This window comes from Hippichthys cyanospilos, chromosome 14 (genome assembly GCF_059441005.1).
Source record: "Hippichthys cyanospilos isolate Australia breed blue-spotted pipefish chromosome 14, RoL_Hcya_1.0, whole genome shotgun sequence".
NCBI lineage: Eukaryota > Metazoa > Chordata > Actinopteri > Syngnathiformes > Syngnathidae > Hippichthys > Hippichthys cyanospilos.
This window is the reverse complement of record NC_142382.1, coordinates 17614943-17641279: the sequence shown is the minus strand read 5'-3', so window position 1 is coordinate 17641279 and position 26337 is coordinate 17614943. Positions and strand designations below refer to the sequence as shown.

The 26337-nt window shown below is 37.1% G+C and overlaps 1 protein-coding gene across 3 annotated transcripts in view; it reads right to left on the bottom strand.

Moving 5' to 3' along the window:
- The window catches only part of lrfn5a (leucine rich repeat and fibronectin type III domain containing 5a), a 161653-nt gene that overhangs the window by 88033 nt on the left and 47283 nt on the right, over positions 1–26337 (bottom strand). For all 3 annotated transcript variants that reach the window (XM_088433379.1, XM_088433377.1, XM_088433378.1), the window contains one exon: positions 7153–7242. The gene's annotated coding sequence lies outside the window, so the exon portion shown is untranslated. The remainder of the gene's footprint in view (positions 1–7152; positions 7243–26337) is intronic.

Below are 26337 nucleotides of genomic sequence, written 5' to 3'. Positions count from 1 at the left end.
AATGGTTTTAGAGAGGTGGACACTTGGTCGGCACTGATGGTTTGTCCGTCAGTCCATTGCCAATGGGAGGCCAATTTGACGAATTACTGGTATGCTTTAAAAAAAAAAAAAAGGATTACTGTATTTTCCGCACTATAAGGCACACCCTCAATTAATGACATATTTTAAAGCTTTTTCCATATATAAGGCGCACCGGATTATAAAGCGCACCCTCAATTAATGACACATTTTAAAAACTTCAATCATAATATAGTAATACTCAAAGTAATAACAATAATAACTCAAATAATAACTCTAAACTCTCAATAAAATAATAACTCAATGTCAATATGACCAACCTTGTTCAACTGTAAACACACAAAAGAAACAGGTAAAGCTTACTTTATCAGTTCATTCTCCATCTACGAATCCCATTCTCAATATTAATCCATATATACGGCACACCTAATTATAAGGCGCACCATCAGCTTTAAAAAAAATAAAATAAAAATAAGGCTTGTAGGTGTGCCTTATAGTGCGGAAAAAACGGTAATTAAAAATGTCGGAAGTGCAATTTTCATCTGCCGTTGTAATTACGTTGACATCATGTTAGATGTCTGTCATCCCACCAAGACCCTTTTTGCTCACTGAGATATAATTAAACTGACATACATTTTTACGTGCTATTTTGCTGCATAGTTACAGTACAAACTGAATCGGTCAATAGTCAATGTAACAATAGTCACTTTACAGCATTACCAAGCACTGGAGAAATATGTCCACTTGAGTGAATAAAGTTGGTTGGTTCAATTCCCTATTTATTATTCACAGCTATCACACAGCTGACTTTAATGGATATTTATTTGTAGTTGCTCCCTTTCTTAGTCCTGGATTTATTTATCAAAGTGCGTACTGTACACAATCTCACCAACCAAAATTTAAAAGTAATGTTTAGAATTAAGTGTTAAGAGATTTTTTTTTGTAATATGTTTTACATAAAGACGTTGCTTACTGATAATAGCATTCTGGGATGTGTTTCCACTGCAAGGTGGTCACTCTTTCAAGTAATCAATGGGTACAGAACAAATTTGCATTCTTTGTCTGATTGGCTCTTGGCCAAAGTTTTTTAACTCTCTAAAGACATTTTTTTTAGTAGATTCAACGTCAGCAATAGTTTTACTTCTGGTGAAAGCTTATATTATTTTATTTAAAAAGACTTGACCTTGTAATTACTGCCAAGGGTTTTTAAATTCTGGAAAGTTTTTAAGTTTCAATGCTATTTCTTAGTTTTCAATCCTAAATAATTTTGGAGAGGGATGTATAGTTTAAAAACATCAAATGAAAAATTAATCTATTCTATTTTGAGAATGGGCGACAACAAGGATCTTCACTCATGGTCCTCGAGGGCCGGCGTCCTGGAGGGTTGGAATCAGGTGCCATGCAGCAGGGAAACTTATTAAATATTCAGGCCCTGGGCCCTCAGGAACCAGGTGTGACAATCCCTGCTGTAACATAATGTGGAAAAAGTGAAATGCTGTAATCAGCTCCTCAATGCATTATGTTTTTGTACCCTCAGCACAAACACTTCTGACCCTATTTGTGTTGTGTAGGTTGTTGGACATAACTGATAGTACACCTCTAACTCAGTTACAATTACAATGCAAGTTATCAAAAAAAAAAAAGACTCAAAATACTATTCTGTACGCATTTTGATACATTTGACACCACAGTGATAACCCTTTTATGCCATGTAAAAGTGAAATATTGAACATGGTTTTAGGGTTCATGAACACAAGTTTTTTGAAAATTGTGGTTAATTTGACTTGACTTTGGGTCAAATTAACCCAGGGTGTTATACTTGCAGCAGAAAAATAAACCACATATGTGTATATTTTATTGAATTATTGCCTTTTAACTTTGTGAAAGAATTTAATGAAAAATAGTTTTTGACACGTTTGAAATATTACACATGTCTCTGGGTCATATTGACCCATATTACCATATTATTGTTTTTGGAAAAAGATCAGGTTAAACCAAAATGACGGATTTGGATGACACACATTTTGGGCATATTTGGGTGATTTAAGGTCAACGTGACCCAGGGACATTTTTGATCTTCCTTGCAAAAAAATATAACGGGCCTTAATTAAGGCTAGGTCTTGTTGAAATGCAGATCTGACATTTTACCAATCTCTTATGGAATTCATTGAAACACCTGCTAAGGAAGATTGACTAAGGCGAAGCCCTAAGTGGGTTATGAATCGCTCAGAACTAGTTTGAAGTGAAAACTTAATAACTGCGTGCTAGATTATGCACATACAAGGAATAAATGTCAAGATTTGTTTGTGTGTTATTATGCATGCGCACATTAGTACAGGTGCGTGCGTACTGTACTGTTCATCATCGACTACTACGACACAGTATTTTCCTATTACTGTGCTCATCAAATTTTTGACTAATACTTTAGGAAATCAATTCCAGTATATGCAATGAAAACATCATTATGTGTTTTAAGAGCATAAAATAAAATGAATTTCCTCATTTTACAGATAGAATGTGTTTTAACATAGAATGCATATTGCAAAACTGTCGTAATCCTTACACACTGTCTCCTTCCAATAGTTCTCCCTCATTGCTTTTTCCTTTTGTCCCTCAAGCTGAGTTCAGATGTCAGCAATATCACTGAGGGCTGTATTGAGGTTCATTTTAACAACCAGCCGAAGACAGAAAAAGAAATCTGGAATGGAGAGAACCCACAGGGGAGTGCAAACCAGCAGCATACAATGATAATTCATCTAATCTTGGAAAAGATAAATCACAAGCGTTTTTGATTGTTTGTGGAAATCACAATATGGTTCAAGTCCTACAGACAATATGTTAAGAGTAATAAAACACAAACTAACTACATATTCTATTTATTCCATCTGAAATTGCAAGAGATATTCATTTCCATAGCCGGGATTCAGTGCCAAATCCTACTTAGGCCACCTCTGTTGCAATGGTACATCCCCACTGAGGTATAAATGCCTCACTGGGTGATTCTAAATTCTCTGGTAATTGAGAACATGCAATTCAAAGCATTCATAAAACTGGAAGATACTGCATAACATAATGTAAAACTTGTCATCATACGTGATGATGTGAAACCTTAAAAAAATACAAATAATTAAAAATAAATGTCTATGAAATTTTATGATGTCCAAATAACAAATCACAGTTTAATATAAGAAGAACATAATTGTATTTCTTTACTATTACTTGAATGTGAACAAAATAACACAAACATATCAAAATGAAACAATATTTAAAGAAAAGGCTTGCACTCACGAAAACAAACGGCGGTCACAATCGATCAGTCTTTTCAATATCTCCCGATTTTTCTTGACCTCTTCAATGCTCTCTTTTTCTTTGCACTGAGATGTACAGTGTATCCCCTCGAGTGTTCCCAAAAGTTTTTTTTTAAAAGCACCGTAGCACATTGAGGAGCTCTTTTTACCTTCAAACTAAGATGTACAATACTGTATATCCACTCGTGTGTCCAGCCGTGCTTTGGTGTCTGGTTGCTGCCTTGGTTAAACAATTGAAGTTTGCAAATCCAGTGTTGCTTCAAACACCAAATCGATCCTTTACAAAAAAAAAGGCATTCCCAGCAGAACTATTTGTCAGGGTTAGCTCACGCCCCTGGTAGCCCAGTTTAGCTAATAGCTACGCTACGCCTCTAAAGCGATCAAACAAAGCCAACACCGCGTAGCTTGCTTGTTGATGCAGTGAGCATCCACTCACGTCATGTTCAACTTGAGGCCTCAAGATGACGATCTTATGACTCTATTGGCTATTACAGCTGTCTATTTAAAGTACACGGACCGCTCACATATCCATCTGCGCTTGCACAGAAGCAGGCAGCTGTTGAAGAGAATGCCCTAGCGCATCTGGGAGCTGGCAGATTACATACAGCCTGGCGACACAAGTTAGCTGAATTCTAATTGGCAAAAAACTCCAATTTAACCCATTTAAGGCCAAATTCTTCCTTGACATGAAAACATCCAAATCATATGCCATTGGTAACCCTTTGAAATAATCAATGATTTTTTTAATGGTTGATGAAAAGCTGTGTTTTTTGACTGCTCGCGACAATATAATTACTCATTGTGCAAACCCACCAAACCAATTTGAGTAGGTGCAAATGCATATATCATATTAAAGATCATTGTGCGAATAAACTTTGTTTTATGTGTTTTTGTGTGAAGGCGAAAGTCTTCACTCATGTTATTCCTCTTTTTTATTCCACCCGTTTTTGATGTGTTTCACATTATTCCAATTATTTGTGCGACGACTGTTTCCATTGTTCTAATTCCAATTATTTCTTTTTCCCACAATTCCCTGTTTTCCACCCTAAAAATCCAGCTGACTTTACATTGAGTGATTTTTACATTTCATATTTACAGGTTTTATATTTCATATTTTCAATATTTAGCTCATTCATCTTGTCTTAGGGATCATTCCCATCATTCCAGTGATTTATCATTTCCAATATTTTCCCATAGTTCTTTATTTTTCACCCTTTTGACAATTCACAAATCATTTTCAATGGGAGGGTTTCCCATTCTTCCCAATGGGAGATTTAACATTTTACATTTTGAGCTTTCCTATACCATATTCACAAAATGTTGTGAATATGGTATAGGAAAGCTCAAAATGTACTCATTCATGAACTCATTCATTTCCCCTTGCAGATCATTCCCATCATTTCAATAATTCATACACATTAATATTTTCCCATAATACCATATTTTTTACTTCAATATTCCAATATTCATATCAAATGGGAGATTTAACATTTCACTTTTGAGCTTTCCCATTTCAGACTGACAAAATTTAACTCATTCATTTTGCCTTATGGATCTTTTCAATAATTCATACTTATGAAGATTTTCCCATAATTACAGATTTTCACTTCAATATTCCAATATTCATATCCAATGGGAGATTGAACATTTCACATTTTGAGCTTTCTCATTTCACATTCACATTTAACTCATTCATTTTTTCTTAGGGATCATCCCCATCATTCCAATAATAATAATAATAATCATTCATACATATTAATATTTTCCCATAGTTCCATATTACACACTACATTATTATGTTTATTCAAATGGTTCCAACTTCATATGTTAAAGATTGTTCTTTCCACTGGCATACATTTCTCAGCACTCTACATCAGTGACGATCTCACCTGGTCCCACACCACTCGACAGATCATAAAGAAATCCTGACAGAAAGCTTTGCAATCCTCTCGCCTTTTTGTAATAAATTGGAATTTAAAGTGTAAACTCTGCTTTTTAAACATGTTTGGTAAACTTCTTGTTACTTGCCTAATGTTGGACAGCCGAGGAACTGCTTAGAGATCTCAACTAGTACGTACAGCCAAGACATGGAAAGAGAAGGCATACTAGTACGTTTACTTTTTAAGATTTAATAATTTAAGATTTAAACAAATATATGTACTGCATACATAATTGTCTTAAATATGTACAGAATGAAGAATTTTAACATAAGAAAAACACAAATTCAAAAAAAAATTCAGGGAAGAGGGGCTACTTCACGGTTTTCATTTGACGCAGGGATCACTGTATATATATTTATTTATTCTCAGTTATGCGGAAAAATGTGTTGGTAGGAAGAGGACCACCCAGCTCTCATTTGTAGAGTAGGTAATGTAAGCTTTTATTCGAGGTAATTTATTGTGAAAGTGTTGAGTAGATGTCCCAACTTCTTTTTAACAACTCAAATTGAAGAATCACAACCCAACAAGAACATTTCATCCATATTAATAAGTAAACAGAGCGGTGACAGTTATTGATTAAAGTAGCTTCTCAGCTGGTGATAACTTTATTTTGCATGCGAAAATGCCTATGTGCTGGTATTTCTTTTCTTTAACATGACAATGTTTACAAACGCACTGACTAGACCACGGGTTGGCAACCCGTGGCTCTCGAGCTGCATGCGGCTCTTTAGCGTCATCCTAGTGGCTCCCTAGAGCTTTTTCAAAAATGTTTGAAAATGGAAAAAGAAGGGGGAAAGAAATATTTTTTTCGTTTTGATATGGATTCTCTCGGGTGACAAACATGACAAAAACATTCTTAACGTTTTCCAATGCTGTAAAAATGTGTAGAATAAATATTACATTTCAACATTTCTGTCAACGAGGAATTACGTCATAGCCTGCGTTTCTATTAGCAGGGCGGGATGCTGGGCAAGTGGCCGTTGTAAACAAACCGGCGGCCGTGAGCCATGGGTCCCAAAGGGAAAAAGAGAAAACCGGGATAATACAAAAAAGAAAAAAAAAAAACCACACCTCTCCCCGGAAAGAACAATCACAATGGCAGGCAACATCACCGATCAACAAATCAAGGACATTAATTCCGCGCCAGCATACTCAATTGCCTGTGATGTGTGATGTGATCGATATTGAACAGACTGAGCGTTTATGCAGGTATGTGGCTGATGTTTTATTTTTTATAAATGCAGGCTGTGTTTTATTGCACTCTATTGCCCAGATAAGGGTCATGTTATGCACGTTCCATTTTGTTGTTTTTTCGAATTCTCATGAATAAAAACTTCAAAAATGTGCTTGATTTCATTTCATCAAAGCAATAAAACATAATTCATTCATATTGTATTGAAGTTAAACTTGAGGCGGCATCGCACAACAGAGTAGTCATGTGGTGCGTCATTTTCGACAGGATGCAATGCAGGAAAAATAAACATTTAATCATGAATTATATATTCATAGTTAACTTAATCATTTTGAAATTAGGCTAATATAGCTATTATAGATACATACAGCAGGTGTTGCCTTCATTATAAGGCTTTGAATTTTTTTGCGGCTCCAGACATATTTGTTCTTTGTTTTTTTGGTCCAATATGGCTCTTTCAACAATTTGGGTTGCCGACCCCTAGACTAGACGCTAGTTCGGTACGAGCCTGTCCAGCATGTTGCGTAACTCTCCGACAAACCTGGTTCATTTGATCAGGAATGATTTAAGCACTGATCATGATCATTTGAATGTAGGTGTATCAGGCTTTGATGGAGTCTCCTGATCAGCTGATCATACAAATTAGATGTGTTGGTTGTGGGAAACAACAACAATTAGAGGAAAGCACCATTACCTTGACAGATGTAAAACTCGATAATCAGCTTCAGAATTCACATTGTCATGGAAGAGGCTATTAGTAGAAAACCACTTCTGTTTTTCTTCACTAGAAAGTAGAGAGAGAGAAAAAACAGATGACTTAAAAGTCTGCAGTGCATTGAAAAGTTTTCTAGTGCTGACAGCTGCTTGGTTGGCCTCAAACTAAAAAACAAATAGTTACTATTGTGCACCAATGAGCATGTAGAAGTTGAGAGCAAATGTCTTGAAACCTGACCCACCCACACAAAACTCGGATGTCTGGAATAAGTAGAAAAATAAGTAGAACATTGTTGGCCATTGATCTAAAGGCATTCCTCCTTCCATCATTCCCTCTACCATTTGACATATCAGTTCCCCGTGCATCTCCATCCTCTGCTTCTTTTTATCCATTTTTATCCACTTGGATTTCCTCTTCAACAAACATAGGGGATACAAAACAAAGAAAGCTTCTTTACTAGTTGATCTGGCAGTGTGAAAGGAAACATGGGTCAAAAAATCAAAGCGAAAGACATGAGAACGATGGCAAAGAATAAACTGGCTGAGACAGATGAGATTTAAGGGGTCACCAAAGAAGCAGTGGAGCAAGGGAATCAGGAATTTAAGCGATTGCAACGGTGATTGGGGCCAATCATTAGAAATGGAAAACAGAAGTGGGCTGTATTAGAAAAAAAGAGGACAGCAGGATTCAACAGGGCAAGGGATGCTGCTTCTGTGTGTGTGGGTGTGTCTGCGTGTGTGCGTCTGCGTGTGTGTTTTTGTGTTTGTGGTGGTGGGGTGTACATGTAAAGGGGGTATTGGTAACTCATGCCCCCCCCCCCCCCCCCCCTACCCCTGTCACATAATAGGGAAGCCAGCAACTAATAATCACATGTGCTATTGACAGTTAATTTAAAGTGGATGATGATTTGCTGAAAGTAGTCTTAAATATGCTACTTAAAAACCACATTCTATTCAATTCTATTCAATTTAGTGTAACTGTTATTTCAAGATAATTCATGAATACGGGCATTGTGTGTAAATGACAATAAAAATAAAGGATGAAAATTATATTTTAAACCATCAATAACTCATGGGTCAGGTCCATGACCCACCACCTTTCATAGTTGAAAAAAAAAGCAGATAAGAAACCACAGATTTTGCAGTAAAGTAAAATGTAAATCATGCTGCCTATAAGGTTGGATGTCACAACTTAAAATAATTCGTAAGACATATGCTGTATGGTCTGTGTTTTTAGTTTTAACTTACACCGTCCGTCCATTATTTTAAACGACTTGTTTTTACCTCCATTATTCATTCATTTTCCAAACCACTTTGTCATATTCACATTAGACAGAACATATGTACGGTGAAACAACAAGCAATGCTCAATGACCTCACTTCTACACAATATACAGTTAGGAAACAACAATTACACAAACGAAAAGGAAGAAAATCTCGTAAACAAAGTTAGTTTTATTTGATTTTTTAAACATGAAATCTGATTTAATTTGATCAGGTATTTTACAAATGCTAATTGTATTTAATTTACAAAAGTCTTTGTGTTTCATTATTTTGTTTGTTTTTGTTAACTATGAAAACATTGCATTGGAAACTATAGGACAATGCATATAATTTCACTATAATTCACACTTCTCAGCCTCTCTTTATGTGCGTGTGCATGTTCACCCTTCCTCATGGTAAGTCTAATTAGTGTTGTGTGTCACCCACCCGCAGTTATGACTGCAAACAAATAAAATCTGTTTTGCGCACGCGGGGGCGGAAAAAAAATCTCCAGTGTGGATTGCTTTCGCTTTCACCAACAAAAAGAGAGTGGAAATTGATGCACATTTTTATTGGCTGCATGTTCCATACTTGCAAGTAAACACAATCAATAAGACTAAGCATCTCCAGCATAAGCATCCTGGTATCCGCTGGGCACAGAGCACTTCAGCGACTTGAAAAGATTAACACTTAGCGGCCCAAAAAAAAAAAAGTGCGTATTGAGATTCTTGTTGAACACACATGCCATGCCACTTCAGATGAACGCAAACCCACTCGCAAAAACCTGTGCATGGGGAGTATGTTGCGCTAAACATCCACTGCCCATTTCTGTTGTCAAAGATGAAAACGCAAGGCCCGCGCTAAATTCCACCCTGCTATACATGTTTCAGCAATGTTGCAATTCCCAATCCATTGTTATATGTCATTTTGAAAATGTATCCAAACAAATCAAAGCTCATGCCCTTCCAGTGTTCAGTGTTTACATCATTATTTACTTATTCATGATTAAAACATCACCTTCAGAGAAGCAGCCTCTTAGGATGGTTACTTTATGCAGTTTTTAGATGGTTATTCTCAATTATGACTACATATCAGAAGTGCACTGGTGAATATCAGTTGCACATAGGCACATTTTAAGTCATGTACAGTTGAACGATTGTAACCCACCCTCCCCCCCTCACCCCCTCCAAGAATTTTCATAGATGTGTATGTGGGTACCAGAATTTTTAAAAGGTAAAACATTTACATATTTTAGACAAAAAATACTGCAGGGCACTTATTTACCCTTAAAATTTTAATTATTAAACCTTATCCAGTAACTTTACTATTATCCTTCCTGTTTTCATCCCTTGACCGTATTCTGGGAACACGGATGGCTGGAGTTGCCCTCAGAATGACGGCTCGCGAACATCGACCTAGATTAGAGCCTATAACATGATAACAGGGAAGAATTTACACTCAAAATTCTTATTTATTACAAAAGCATTACCAAAAACTCTCTTTCGTCTTCACCGTACTCCTTTGGCCACGCATTGTCACTCGCATGTGAGATTCACTCAGAGATAGCTACTGGAGGTGCTTTATTCAATAGCTTGGGCAAGACTGGTGAGACAACCAGTCAATCAGCTCACGGCCACTGCTACAAGTCACGTGATTGGGTCCTGGTGCAACATCGACCCATCTTGGTTGACGTCGGAGAAGTGCCCGTGGCATGTGTGATTACAGTTCATAGCACGTCACTATATATATATATATATATATATATATATATATATATATATATATATATATATATATATATATATATATATATATATATATATATGCCCCCTTGTAAGAAAATGTAACAAATTCAGGTTAGCATGAACTCAGGAAGAGTGTAAATATGATTCTATATGCTTGTGTGAAAAGCATATTGAATAATTTTACCACAAAGGAAAATCCTTAGAGTTCACTCACAAGGAACAAGACACCATTCTATTTACAGAAAACGCAATGTTACACCATGTTGCATCAGGCATCTTATTTCACACCACACTGCAAGCTTGAGCAAATTGCCTTGATACAAGAATTCAGCTTCATAAGTTACAGTTGTTTCATTATTTAGTGTGCGCACAGCATGTGCAGTGTACAAAATCTTACACAGCCTTGCTGTCAAAGGGAGGGGATATGTACCGCCTAAAAATGTCACTGTGATATCATCCATCATGGTTTGAACAAATTTGAATGTGTGAAAGCAAATCCCACCTTCACTTGCATAGTCTTTTTTTTTTTTTTTTTGTAGCCTTCAGTGGTTTAAATTCATGCTTTATTGGTTATAGTTATGGCACGAATCCATGTCCGAGAGTTGCTTATCCTCATGTTAGTTACAGGCTCGCTGGTGCCTCTCACAGCTGACGTAGGGCAGTAGACACCCTGAACTGGTTGCCAACCAATTTGCAGGGCAGACATAGACGGACAACCATTCATGCACACAATCACACCTAGGAACAGTTTAGTATGTCCTATTTATGCCACTAATATGAAAGAATAATCATTATATTAATGCCACTGAACACCTTTAAAATGTTCTTTAATACATCAATCAGTTATTCTATCTTAATTATTGCACACATTTTCTCATACTATAACACTGCTTTGTGCACACAAAATATGGAACGCCAGATGGAGCGACCTGGACTGTAATGCAATACAGTATATCCAACCACTCACCCATGGGATACAATTCTGTCAAGCAGCGGGCTATTGGTCACTCGGTTGAATCAAAGTGATGACTTATTTGGATCAGTGATATTTTTATACCATACAGCATTCGATCTATACTCTAATACATTGACATGTACTGTACAAGCACTACCCCCCTCCCCCCGCCCACACACACGCACAAATATACACACAAAGTACAGTCATAAATACAACCCGAAAAGTATTTTCATCTGAAAAGCTACTTTTTCTTGATGTCAAACTGCAAAGCACAGCAAGACTACTATTCCGACAAAATGTCTATGAATGTGTATGAGGAGGGACTGAGTCTATGGATTGAAACCATGGCCAGGCAAGACGGTATGTCAGTCTTCTGAATTATTAAAACAGGTCAGTAAGCAAGGGAATTCATGTCTATTTGTGCATGTATGGTTTATATAATCCATGGAGAGAAAAGCCGCTATCCATAGTATAAATACAATTGAAAGGCTGCTCAAATTCAACGCATAAATAGACATTTTGCCTTTAGCTTTGTATCAAAGATAAATGAAACATCATGGTGTAACTCAGTTCTTCCCCAAGAGTGGGGCGGCTCCCCTTGGGCAGGTGCGAGGTTTTGTTTTTGCCTTTTTAGGTATAATCGTAATACAATATGATTGGGATTTTTTTTTCAGGCACTTTTTTGCACGTTTTTTTCTCTTTCTGTTTTAGAGTGACCTGTAAACGGTATTAGCGCTGTAAAAAAAAAGCAGTTAACAGTTGTTGAAAGTGATTTATGTCACTTTTTCCTTTTAACGTTATGAAGTGTACCGTTTTAGTTATATAAATTTTAACTACATCATATTTAGAGTCAAAGTGGTGAGTGGGGAAATTTTTCTTTTTCTTGGAGGATTGCAAAAAGTTATTAGTGTAGCCAAAGTTTTCAAAATTTTTGGATTTATCGGCTCATGATACATACACCTTTGTTGATTGCCACTGGGATGTTCACTACCAAGCAAAAAACCTCAAGCTGACATCATGCCTCTCGGTTTATTAAATATTGCATGAATCCATGGCGTATTGCATTAAAAACTCAGCTAAGCGAGTAGGCCCTGACTTCTTATTTATGCTTTGTGTACTTACAAGTCAGAAATTATCTAAGATAACACACAGCACAGACATCCCAAAACAGCATTGGGTCGAGAAAAAAAGAAACCACAGGAGACCAATAAAAGATTGCATACAGACCAGTAGCTCACCTGTGCAAAGGGATGTGAATCACTGAAACCTTGAAATCATAATATCTATCTGTTCTGTCTATATGTTTGTTAGTATTTTGATATATATATATATATATATATATATATATATATATATATATATATATATATACAGTCGGCCCCCGGTTTACGAACACCCTGTTTTACGAACAATTCGACTTATGAGCGTGGACCATGGAGATTGTTGTCCCCCACTTACGAGCAAACCTTTCGTCTTACGAACAATCGGACTTGCCGGCCATTGTGTCAACTAAATCAGCAGTTGACGCTTGTGACAGTAACGTGAACGCTATTGCTCTTACAACGTCACAGTCACTGTCTCAGTCACGGTGTCAGTCACGGAGTCAGTCATGGAGATGCCAATATGCTATTGGTCGATTAAGGTCACCCGGTCTCACTCACGGAGATGCTATTGGCTGGCGTCACGTCAATCACAGAAATGCCGATATGCTATTGGCCGAACGCCTTTATCTAGCTTGATGGCACAGCTGGTCGGGACGGAAGGAAGGAGAGAAAATGAGTGAAAAACGGAAGGAAGGAATGTTGTGAAGACTGCAAACTTTATCTGTTAGACATAGCTTCTAAAATTGCTAGTAGCGGTAAAGGAAGAAGTAAGAGGAAGATGTGTTTTAGCATCTCCGTGACTGACACCGTGACTGAAACAGTGACTATGACATTGTAAGAGCAATAGCATATCAGCGTAACTGTGTTAACTTTGTGGGTTGGTCTCTGCTCCCCTCCGCCTCCACCCAGCTCAAGTCACGTCTCTCCAAAGGTAAATATCATTTTTCCTTTGTGTATATATATATATATATATATATATATATATATATATATATATATATATATATATATATATATATATATATATAGACACACACAAATGAATAAGATGGTTATGTTTGATGATCCAGGTCACGTTATCTTTGTTTTGGTTAAGTAAAATAAATGTATGCATCAAATAAAAATGCAAACACAGCATCTTGACGGTCAATCAGCTGAGTTGCAAAAAAGTACAATTAGTGTCTGCTATTATAGTGCACTACTACTTGCAAGTTTACAAAGGTGAGAAACAGAGGTGCAGCCTGGTGTGAATGCCTCTTAAAACTACTTTTGCATCAACATTAGGTTTTTTTTTAGGAGGGAAAGGCACATCATGGTTCACCACTGTGAAGTTCCAACATTGAGCAGCTATAAAACTGAATTGCAAATAAGCCTTGTGCCTGCCGAATGAACATGTGTACTGTACATAAAGCATAATGATATCTCTGTGGGATGCACAGTAAACACCAGCTGCAACCACACTCAAAGCAACGATGAAAAGTTTAAGGAGGAGGGAGGGATATGTTCATGAACTGTTTGGATTACAATTTTTTTTTTATTAAATTACTGAGTATGCATTATGTAAATATACAACTACGGTGTATGATATTGTACAGTTTGTTGTATATGCTTTCATTTACTTTTTTTTTAACCACGTTGTCAGCAGCAAGGTCAGCTTTGTGAAAAAATGTTCTTACTTGAGTTGCCTGTATAAGTAAAAGTTAAAGGCAGAAGTTGGGAACTCAATATATCATGCTCATTCATACTGAATCATACTACAGTGGAACCCCGTGTTATAGCGTGCCTGGCTTACATTTTTTTCTTGTTGCGATGTGGAATATTGAGTTTTTTCATCCCCTCTTCATGGTAATTTCCCGGTTTTTCAACAAAAACAGCGGCTTGGCTGTATTTGTGTTGTTTTGTCTCCATCTGCAGGCGTTTTTAGGTAATTGCACTTATTTTCTGTTGCCATCACATGATGGAGATGCTGGTCTGCTATTAGTCAGCCTCATTCATTTCAAAATGGCGGAATGGTAAAGCTTTGTTCTATCGCAAGTGGTTACAAAACCCTATTTATAGTGCATTTTACTGCTTAATTAAAACTTGAAAGGGTTAGCCATGGGTCCCAAGACTGCTAGAAATGTTAAAGAGGGATGTAAGAAGATCATTTACATGGGAACGATGCTGGACATAATCAAGAAAAACGAAGCTAGCCTAGCCAAGGCTACCCTTACTAGGAAATATGGGCATAATAACCGGCACACAAAGATAAATAAATCCTTTTTAGATTTTTTATATATAATGTTTTCTGATTGCATACATGTATATTTTATACACGATGCACTTACTATACTATTTTGGGACCAATTTTTAATATGTATGGACAATTTTGTATTTTTTACCTGGGGTTTAAACGCATTAGCTATTTAACATTGGATTGGCTTGCCAGCCATACAGTGAATTCACCTTTCGAGCCCTACCGCAGAATGGATTATCTCATAACACAGGGGCCCACTGTATTTGAAAACATTGTTTTAGGGCTGGGCAATACAGTGAACCCTTGCTACTTTGCGGTTCCACTATCGCGGATTCCCCACATTTTCATCCCATTATGTGGATTCACCACATTGCGGATTTTTTTTTTCATTACATATTGAACTTTTGCAATAGCTCCCAAGTGTGCCGAAGGCTTGTACTGAGCCTAAACGCCTAAACTTCAACAAAATAGGATGACACTTGCTGAGAAGGTGATACTTCTCGAAGGGAGAAGTTATGGGGCCGTGGCCCGCCATTTGGGAGCGAACAAATCCACGTTTACTACATTAAGAACAAGGCTAACATTAGGAGACGGCTGCCATCACCTTTGGCAATTCAGCGAAGTCAGTTGTTACGGCTTGTAATAAAACGATAGTCGGTATGGAAGCTGCTTTAGCAATCTGGATGGCTGACTGCCAACGGAAGAAGAAAATAGTGAAGCCTCAAACTTACGCGAGACTAGAGTTGGGCTGAATGTGCCAATGGCAGACGCAGAGATGAGAATGCAAATCTGCAGTTTAGAAGTTTAACACATATTAGTCAGATTTTATCAATGCAGAGATATTGCATAAGATACTGTACACCTGGAGTTCATCCACATTTTCAACCGATTGCGCACTTTTGCCATCGATGCAACCACATCGCACATGTCAATACCGGTGTACCGATACAAGTCGGTGAATCTTCTTATCCCTAACAGACGAACACTCTCTTTTACGAACATTTCGACTTACGAGCGTGGTCCGCGGAGTTTTTTGTCCCCCACTTACACACAGACCATTCGCCTTACGAGCAATCTTGACATGCTGGCCATTGTATTTATTCATATATTTTCGCTTTGCCACGTCATCAAAATCAGTAGTTAAAGCTTGTCACGGGAACGTAGAATGATATTGCTCTTACAATGTCACAGTCACTGTCTCAGTCACGGTGTCAGTCACGGTCTCACTCACGGAGATGCTATTGGCCGGCGTCACGTCAATCACAGAAATGCCGATATGCTATTGGCCGAACGCCTTTATCTAGCTTGATGGCACAGCTGGTCGGGACGGAAGGAAGGAGAGAAAATGAGTGAAAAACGGAAGGAAGGAATGTTGTGAAGACTTTGCAAACTTTATCTGTTAGACATGGCTTCTAAAATTGCTAGTGGCGGTAAAGGAAGAAGTAAGAGGATAATGACAATAGAAAGCAAGCAGGAGATAATAAAAAAAAAAATACGAAGGAGGCGCACGCATGGCTCGTAAGTATGGCCGTAACCGCTCGGCAATCTTCTAACTTTCCTTGCCGGGGGACGGACCTCAATCGACAACAAAATTGAGAGGCTTCTTCTATAATGGATTAAAGAGAAGGAAATCGCCGGTGATATGTTCTAGTTTTGAGAAAAGTTCCCATTTAAGAAAATAAATCAATAAATTCTGCGGGTTGGTCTCTGCTCCCCTCTGCCTCCACCCAGCTCAAGTCACGTCGCCCCAAAGGTAAATGTCATTTTTCCTTTGTATATTTATGTTATTTAATTTAACTGTACAGTAGGTTATGTTACTCATTTTTAATATGTGTATAAAGTCGTGATGTTTTTACCTAAGGTTTTTGCACGCGTTGCACGCATTCACGAATTAACATAGGTTTAGATTGTCCGTCATACGAGCAGTTCGAGTTACGAGCGTAGCCGCTGAACGGATTAAGTTCGTAACACGGGGGCCCACTGTATATATATATATATATATATATATATATATATATATATATATATATATATATATATATATATATATATATATATATATATATATATATATATATATATATATATGAGAGAGAGAGAGGGGAGAGGAAAGCCATCCATACTTGAATAAACAAAAAGGTAAACGAAAACAGAATGTGGGGGGAAAGGACAAGCAAGTAACAACAACAGAATCAACACTAACTGAAAAAAGCAGGAAACTAAATACAATCCAAACTGCTGAGAGAACCAGGAACACCTGGATAAGACAATTGGTAGAAAGCAAAGATAGGTTAAAACAAGGGAAAGGGTTAGCAAATATAGGTAGACACAATCAAGCTATATAAAACATTAACACAAATGGCAAAAAACATGAACAAAACCAGAATGCAAACTTAACACCTAAAACACACCCAGACCATGACAATTTCATTATGTTTCTATTTTAATCTGTTAATGCTATTCATATTACAACTTTATTTTTAAGGAAGGTAAGGTTTTATAGTTTGAGTTTAAATCAAGATATAGAAGAATTAAAAGTAAATCAAATAACATTACTGATGTTATAAATATTCCATACTGTACTAATAAGCTTATGGGCCACTTCTTTTCGGTGACATATGGCATAGCCAGTTATTTGCGGTTGAGATTAATAAGCATAATATTTCTTTCAGCAGAAACATTTATTAATCTACATGCAATTTTTCTGTTAAGATTTGGATGTTTTCTGCTTTAACGTGGTTCCAGCTATGACTGTGAAAAGGGGAGCTCTAATTTCCAGTGTTATACATGCTAGCTCTAAATCAACCTTATCTTAATCTATTTTATCAATTAGCATGACTTATTTGTCTTTCCTCACCATCCCATGGTGAGAACAATGTTTTTCAGAAGTGTAACTTATTCAGCGCCATGAGATGTTGACTGCTTAAGAGTGATCCAAAAATGAACTAGTTCAAATAGCCGACTCGACAACTGCAGCTTTCACCGAACAATCTCATGAGGAACCACTTGTTGCTAAATAAGGTATTTATCTCCTTACGGCTAAAAAAAAAAATAATAATAATTGAAACGTTTAATAAATATGAGGCTTGTTTCATATTTTTTTAGCAGTGTTTTCTCCTAAAAGTACAAAACTGACCACTCTTAAAAAAAAAAAAAAAAAAAAAGAATTGTCCTTCAAAAACCATTTGGAACCCTCTTGATCGGAGCTTGATTCTCATTTTTGCAATTCCATGTGTTTAAATGAGGCGCAAAAGTCACAAAAATGTGGTGTGAAACCTGTATTTGGTTGCTTAAATAAACAATGTGCGTGTGTAACTGTGCGAACTATGCGTGCTTGCATGTAAAATAAACATACATCAACTCCAGCAAGGAACAGAACCAAGGCTTTGCAACAAGACTACTGAAGAAAGAAAACAGCATTCTAATGAAACGTAACATTTTGATCTTTACATAACATGATCGTGTGTGCATGTGTATGTGTGTGTGAGTGTGTATGCACATGTGCCCGTGCATGTTTTTGTTCACGCATGTGTTTGGAAGGTGGTGGCATCCAGTTTGTCCATCTTGTCCTTCATCTGTCATGAATTCCATCCATATATACCTATCGGTCATTTCACTACATTTGAAGCAATTCTGCTCGTTCTTCATCGTTCACTAAATCTGCCTTCCTTGTTGTACGACAAGAGGGATATATGTTTTATCTTTTAGTCAGTAGGCCTTTCCAACATATGATCCGGTTGCAGAGCCAGTGATGACAGTGCCAGGGTAGAAAGTGAAAGAAAATGTCAAAAAAAAAAGTTCTTTTGCCTTGCTCAAGGGAGCTTCGTTATCAAGTCATTTTTTTAATGTCCGCAGCAGGACTTGAACCGTGACCCTCAGCATTTATCACAGTCCAGCCTACTGGAAAAGGAACAAACGTTGATCTCCCGATGCACCCTTAAGCTCATAATACTAGTACAATAATAGGATACAAGATGAGAGGCACACTGGTGGGTTGGAGAATGCTCATAGGCCTACCTTTTTAAGTGTGCTTGACTGGAGAAATTGCCCAAACATAATCTCTGGATAGCAGAAGCATGCATCTAGATTTCATCAAACGAATCTATTTTTCTCTCTAATTTTCTTTCTTTCAATGAATTTCTCGTATGAGAGAGTAAGTATAATGGAACCTCCAAATTAAAACTCACTAAAGTGGGGGAAAAAAAAAGAAAGAAAAGAAACCAAACTGTTTGCATGACATTTGGAGACCCCCCCCCCCCAAAAAAAAAAAAAGAAAATAAAGAAACAATGGACATTACACAATTATTTTCAAGAAAACAAGCGAGCAGACTGAACCATCTTCTGAGTCCATCCTTGTTGACACGCAGGAATATTACTAAAACCATGATGATCATGTAAAAGTTATGATGTCTCCAGCTGATTAAATTAAGAGTGCACTGATTAGAGAACACGCAAAGGTATTCCATTTGACGCGTGTATGAATAGCGGTCTTTTGTCAGATACATTTGAACTCGAAGTGTGTTGCATGGAAAAGGAAAAACAACTGCTTTGAGCGCATTCAACACAGGCATTCGCTGACCCTCACAATGTGGAGAACAACGTGCAACAAATATATAACTTAAAGATATGAACACAAGTAAACATGAAGGGTTTACAAAAGAAGAGATTTATTCTTTTTTGCTGTAGTTTTGACATTGTTGAGAAACTGTTGGCGAGACTTATATACGGCGACATTGAAAATAACAGAATTTGACCCCAAAACTAAGGGTGCGTCTCATACACAGGTGCACCTCATATTTGGGGAATTACAAAATTTGCTCAAGTATTGTAAACCAAAGTGACTTGATGGACCATTTATGGTAATTGTTATCAAAGATTTCACCCCATCATTTTTTTTGACATATGACCAATTTTAATTGATGGAGAGCACATATTATTTAGATATTTGCATTTCTAATTCGTTTAATGCATAGAATGGCCATGTTTTGGACTTTGTGAGAAATGTCTGACTGCATTTGAATGTACCACTGTGCATACAACGTGTCGCATCATCCACTGACGGTGTAGTTGACTGGCAGTTTTTCAGATGCCTTAATAGCGATTGAATACGATTTTTGTTTTTTTAAAGGTAATGTGGTCTGGCTCCTTATGAGCCATCCTAGCATTTCTGTGGTTACAGAACTGTTTCATTTTGTTAGTTTGAAAATTTATTGAAGGAGTTGTTTTAGCTGCCGAGCTATTTCGGAACATAGTGATGGCAGAATACAGTGTGTTGATGTTGGTAGAGGTGATGTGATGGAAATAAAAACAGTCAAAATGACTCAGGCTCACCACTTTGCTGCTTCCACTATGAAGGCCAATTTCAACATAAAAGCATACTGACACTGTTTTGACCTTGTTTAGTTTGAAGTTGGATTTTGCAACACACCATTGGCATGCATTGTTATTGCCTCTTCTTTAGTAGTGCAAGCAATTCAAATATATAAGATATGATATACTGATATATATATATATATATATATATATATATATATATATATATATATATATATATATATATATATATATATATATATATATATATATATATATATATATATATATATATATATATATGACCAGTATTTGATAAACACAAAATGCATTGTTAAAACAATTGCAGGACAATCGTTGGCACTTATATTGGTAGCGGCAAGCACTCAAATCATGTTGTACTCACTTTGTACTCATACTCTGTCCGAGAATAAAAAAAAAAAGTAGCCTATTTTGCACCCCTACCAAATATTACCCAAATTGAAGACATCTCAAAGCAAGACTATAGACAGATTAATGATCAATACATGAATTCCAACAATGTTTGAATAACATCTACTTACATAAACTCCCCCTCACATTCACAATGTCTGCCTCAATCATTGGACCATCCGTAAAGTTTTGTACCATTGACAAAAGTACTCATGTTCTCATTGCATTCTGACTGTAAAAGAGCATTTTAATTCAGTTGAAATGATAAAAGTGAATTAGAGAAAGTTCTTGGAGTTTTAATTGATGAAAAATTATGCTGGAAATGACATACAGAAAAATAAGTATAAATAAAAAAATATCTAAAACTACAGTTACCCTAAAACTAAAGGTATCCTGTATCAAACAAAATATTTCCTAAATCGCAATTATTACATACATTATACTGTTCATTATCACAGCCACACTTGACTGATTTTGTCATTATAGGGTTACAGATATAAAACACTCAGTATACTTTTTAAGGTCGAAAAAAAAAAAAAAACTATATGAAACTGTTTGAAATGGTTAGAACAACTAACCAATTATTTATCCAACTAAACACTCTTAAGTTCAAAAGCTTAGTTGAATTTAAAAGGCTCAATTAATGTACAAAATATACTCCTCTCAGCTTACATTAAATGATAATGCGCCAAGATGCAGATGGGGTCAAATATGTACACCAATGAGTCAAATGGTGTTACTGTCATCTGTTGGTGTTGGCACAATAGGAAAAAAATTAGACATCTTTTTATCAAGGAGAGAACTGCAGAAGAGTGTGTCTAAAACTGCTGATGAATGTTTTCATTATCACATCATCATCTTTGTTGATTACAAATTAATATAAGTCTAGGAATGAAGAGTTATAATTGTTGGCATAGCAATGACTACTCTAAAAGAAAATAGCCTGTCAAATGATGAATGTAGATTAATGAAGAGTTATTTTCTCTTTAATTGACCAATTTGAAAAAATTAAGCAGGAAATGTCCTCAATCCTGCTCTTCAAAACACATTTTAGTTTGACTATACAGGTTTTGAATTTTAGCTTGAAGCTCAAAGGAGTTTGTATTGCTATTGTTCACGGCAAACCAACACACATGTGAAGCATTTGGCTTCTGAAAATATGAACATTCATCATTTATGACAGTTACAAGCTGTGGATGGGGAAAAGTCAATTCTGATACCCGCTATACTCGCCCAGCATGGCTCAAAGGTAAAGTGGGTTTGTCCAGTTATTGGACAGAGCCCCCTGAGGCCATGTCAAATTGTAGTGATGAGAGAGATTGCCTCATGCTGCTGAGCTGTCTCTTCTATTAAATGTATGAAGGTAAAAATGAGATGCGAAGGGCAGAGTTGAGTAGCTTTATATTTTATGAAGACAGACCTATTCACAGTTTGCGTGTGGAACGTAGAGCAGCCTTCAAACAAGCCCTTAACAATTGTAACTCATTAAATAAAAAAGGGAAAGGATCCAGTACAATCTACCACCTTGATGAGTTAAATGAGAAAAAAAAAGACAAAAAAAAATATAATCCACATCTCTTATACACAGTACTCATGTACTTTCTGATGTTGTATGGTTTCTTAAATAAGTGATGGTGGTCTAAAAAAAATACAATCCTACACCATCAAAACAAACTGCACAAAATAGTCAAATTAAATGTGGGGAATCAAGTAATGCATGAACCAACATAGCAATTCGACAATTTTATTTTGAAGTTTTTCCCGAAACCTTAGTCGTGACAACGATCTAATTGTCATCTACTTGATCATGATGTAAGTCATTGAACTTAATGACTTAGTGATGTGTGACTTAGTCATTTTTTTTGTGCATGCCCTTGATTACATGGCTTCAACGACTGCTCTTAATTGAAACAGGACAGGCATGAACTAGAGCCAATCAAGCTTGGCATGCTGGCCAGAGCCACCAAATACAATTGGGGGGTGGAACTACTCTGCATTTTTATTTAAGGATTGTGGGTATGCGGAAAGAATTGATGGTGGCTGTTACCCGGGCTGGACGTGTGACATGTGGAACAGTTACCGATACCCTGTCGGTGGACTGCATTGGGAGCTGGCGGCTGACACATCTGGAGGTGCAACTGGCGGAGGCCTTTGCTGATCCTTGACATGACAGCCATGTTTTGAATGCCTTTCAAAACAAGAGACAGAGGCTGGCGCCTCTGTCACGAAGTTGTGAGTTTTTCTGGGCCAGTGTATCATGCTTTCCCTACCCATGGTTAGGGCTAACCCTAACCCTAACCCTGTTTCCCCTTTTGTTCCCCGACAGGTGTCCCTGGTGCGTGGCTCCTGGCCTGGAATGCTGGCGGAGGAATCTTTGGAAGACTAATGGACTGCCAATTGCAATGTTTGGAGCTATGTTTTAGTTTGGACTTTGATGGGTTTTTTTTAAAGACATTGGGATTGTTTTAATGTGTCACTTTTAGTTTTTAGGGTTTGATTAACCAATAAACTCTGTTTTGATTGGACTCCTGTGTGGTTGTTCAAGCGCTACACTCCCTCCCGATCAAAAGGAGCAAAAGTTTTTTTTTTTTAATGGGTAGCTTAGCAGACTTTGTTGCCACCCCAGCCCCTTTTTGACATTTACCACACAAGGAGGCTCACCGTGACCAGCATTTATGTAAACCAGGAGTCACAAATCTGGTGCCCGAGGGCAAATAGAAATAAAAAGAGAAAATTGTGTGCCTAACAAAGGCTGTTTTTGCCTGGTTGTCAGCAGAAAGCAGTCATTGTGCCCAGTAAAGGGTTAATTTGGCATGATAAGGACTCTAACTACTGTTTTATCATTTTGTCAGCTTCGGTTTACTGAAAGGAGCTAGGAATAAAATGTATCATGTATCATGGTTATTACACACACGTAGTTTTTGTTTTAAGGGCCTGTATCATGCAAATTGAACGTTTAGGAGCTTTTAAGTGTTAGAATACCATATCCACAACAAATGCTTTTCACTTAGGATGGGACAGTTGAATTTCTGTTTTGTTATTGTGTGTTGTGTGCTGACGTCAGTGACGTCCCTGACGTAGTAAGGAAGCGTACAGCAAAACAAAAAAAAAGAAAAAAAGGAATGAAAGAAAAGGCACAGAAGCGGACAGGAAGAATATTGATTTCTACTTTTTCCAAAATCAATATTGGAAAATGTTTCTTCTGGTGGACACGTTCATTTGAATGTATGCGTCCCAGGCAAAAGTTATGCATCTAGGACGCAGGCAAACAAAAGCACTGAAAGCTATTTCTAAAGCTTTAGAGGACTTCAGCAAACCACGAAGAAATCCACAATTAAAGAAAAGATACAACAGTGGCCAGTTGCACCTAAGAGCATGGCGACGACTCAGTCAAAAAACAACACAGAACAACATCAAAAAGTTCTTCTTTGCTTCATTTAAGGTCAGTGTTTATGGGTCAACCATAAAGAAGAGAATAAACGAAATGATACTTATGCAGTTCAAGCGTGAATACCGTGGCTGATCAAAAAGAAGATCGTATAAAAACTCCTTTTACTTATGCAAAACAAAACATCTGAAAAAACTCCTGAGAATTTGGGAAAATTATACTATGAACTGTAGTGAGAAAAGCTTTAATCTTTTATAAGTGTGCGCCGTGTTATATGTATGAATGTAAAACAGCATTTCAGAAAGTGAGATTATACCACCAGTCAAACATTCTGGTTTTCGTGTGAAGTTTTGGGGCTGCTTTTGTAATTCTGGACGAGTTGCAGTTATTTAAGTAACAATGTCACTGGAGCTAGCTGGGGTACTCTTTACCAGAAAATCCAGAGTGAGAATTTTTTGCCATCTGTTTTTGACCGCTAGTTGAAGTGCACTTGGGTTCTGCAGCAAGGCAACGATCCAAAATGAAAAATCAAGTCAAATTCTGAAAGGGTTAAAACCATTAAGAGAGTTTTAGGAGATACCAATTTTAAGTCTTTACTTCAATCTAACTGAAATGCTGTGGCTTGACCTTAAAATGAGTATCCAAGCAGAAAAAACATGCAGTTTGCAGAATTATTATGGTATTGTTGTTATTGCAATATTATTCAAGTACATCATTTTGAATCAAATTAACTTAATTCTCAAGAATATCGAACACTGATTGAAGTGTAGAACAATAAATAAAAAGTATATAACACATATCTGGAGTTAGTGGCAATTTAATGTTGATGCCTTTTCTCTCCTTCTGAATCTCTACCTGGTTTTGCAATGCTGAATAGCTGTGTGGCCAATATGTACTGCTTTTTCAGCGTGTTATATAGCTGCATCTATTTTGCTATAAAACAAGTAACAATCTGTGGGGCATTATAATTGCAAGCTGCCAGGAGAGAAAAAGCCTACCCTCCATGTCCAACTGTCTTTTTTTTTTTTTTTAACCAGTTGAAAAAATAGATGACATGGTTGTGTTTTTGAAGGGATTATGAGATCTATTTTGTTGCCACTTTCTTCATACAGTATATGACATAGGTCACACGGTATTCCTTTACAGATCAATCATAAAGGACATAGGCATTGATGTCAGTGGTTGTCTGGGATGGAATCCAAAAATACGGCTGTTGTAATATTAGAGCTTGGAGCTAATTCCGTTTATACTGCTCAACTTTTTGTAACTGTGCAACTAAAGCCTTTTGAAATTGTAGCTTCAAGTGCCTAGATACTTTAGAAATACAGTACGGCTTACTATAGCAGAATTATTCACAATTTTTATTCCTGGCACCCACGCTGCTCCAACAGCAGACAACAGCAAAATAGATGGCTCTTGCTGCCACAGATCGGTTGAACATCTCCACTATCTCGCTGCACACATTAAAGCATACAGTGCATGTCAAAGTTCAGTCTTCAAGGGCCTGTATTTTCAACTTTTTCAATGCTTGGCTCTCAAACTCTCCTGGTTCAAATGAATAGAATAAATTTCAAGCTCCTACAGAGCTTGCTGACGAGCTATTCATTTGGTGTTCTGGGGAGAGGAAGCTGGAAAACACAAAGGACTCTGTCCCTCAAGTACCAGAGCTTGACATGTGCACTAAAGGATATGAGCTTTCTCAAGAAATACAGAGTCTGTTCATTCCCTTTTTGTAAACAGCAGATTGTCAGTTCTCCAGTCTCTCGCTCTCTCTCCAATATATATATATATATATATATATATATATATATATATATATATATATATATATATATATATATATATATATATATATATATATATATATATCTTGGCAGAGCTAACCATTCCTTGGGAGGGAGGAATGGACGCAGCATTTGAACGTAAGAAAGACAAGTACACTGAGCTGGTAGCTGAGTGCCGAGAAGCGCGGTGGTCAACATCTATCTACCCTGCGGAGGTTGGCTGCAGGGGTTTCATTGGAACTTCCATCCAGCATCTCCTCAGGAAGATTGGAATGAGGGGAGCGAAACTGAAGAGGGTATCCAACCAGCTTCTGGTTGTAACTAAGAAGGCAGGACAGGACGTGGGGAAAAGAGGGGTCCTAGGGGTGGCTGCAAGGGGCGGCAGGGAGACGTCCCTGCCATTGCTCCACCACCGTGAGATGTTCCAGGATTAATGGAGCGAAACATCAATGAAGAGTGGCTCCCGTCTGATGACCTTGCAGTTACCCCACTGGCACAGTTGGAGGTTTGTCGGGTGGAAACACCATGCAGGTAGTGCTTACCTGTGCTTTTATCTAGGTTTTTTTTTAACGGCCAGCTTCCAAAAGCTATAGCTCATCCACCATGTTGTCCATTCAAAAAAAAATTCCGAAAGACACACGTTGCGGAAAATCTGTTCCCTGTGGACTCTGCGTTGCGGGCATGGTTGCCGAAATAACACTATTTTGATGCGTGCAGCCGCGCAGAGCTTAAACTAAGCCAATGCAGGATAAAAGTAATACAGATGAAGGATGGTTGAAGTATGAAAATGAAAATGCTTATTGTAGGAAAATGAAAATGCTTATTGTAGATTTGGCGACTTCTTTCTTTTTACCTTTTTTTAAATGTTGGATGGTTTTGTTTTTAATTTCATATGAACACACACACACATATATACACACATACAACATATATACACACACAC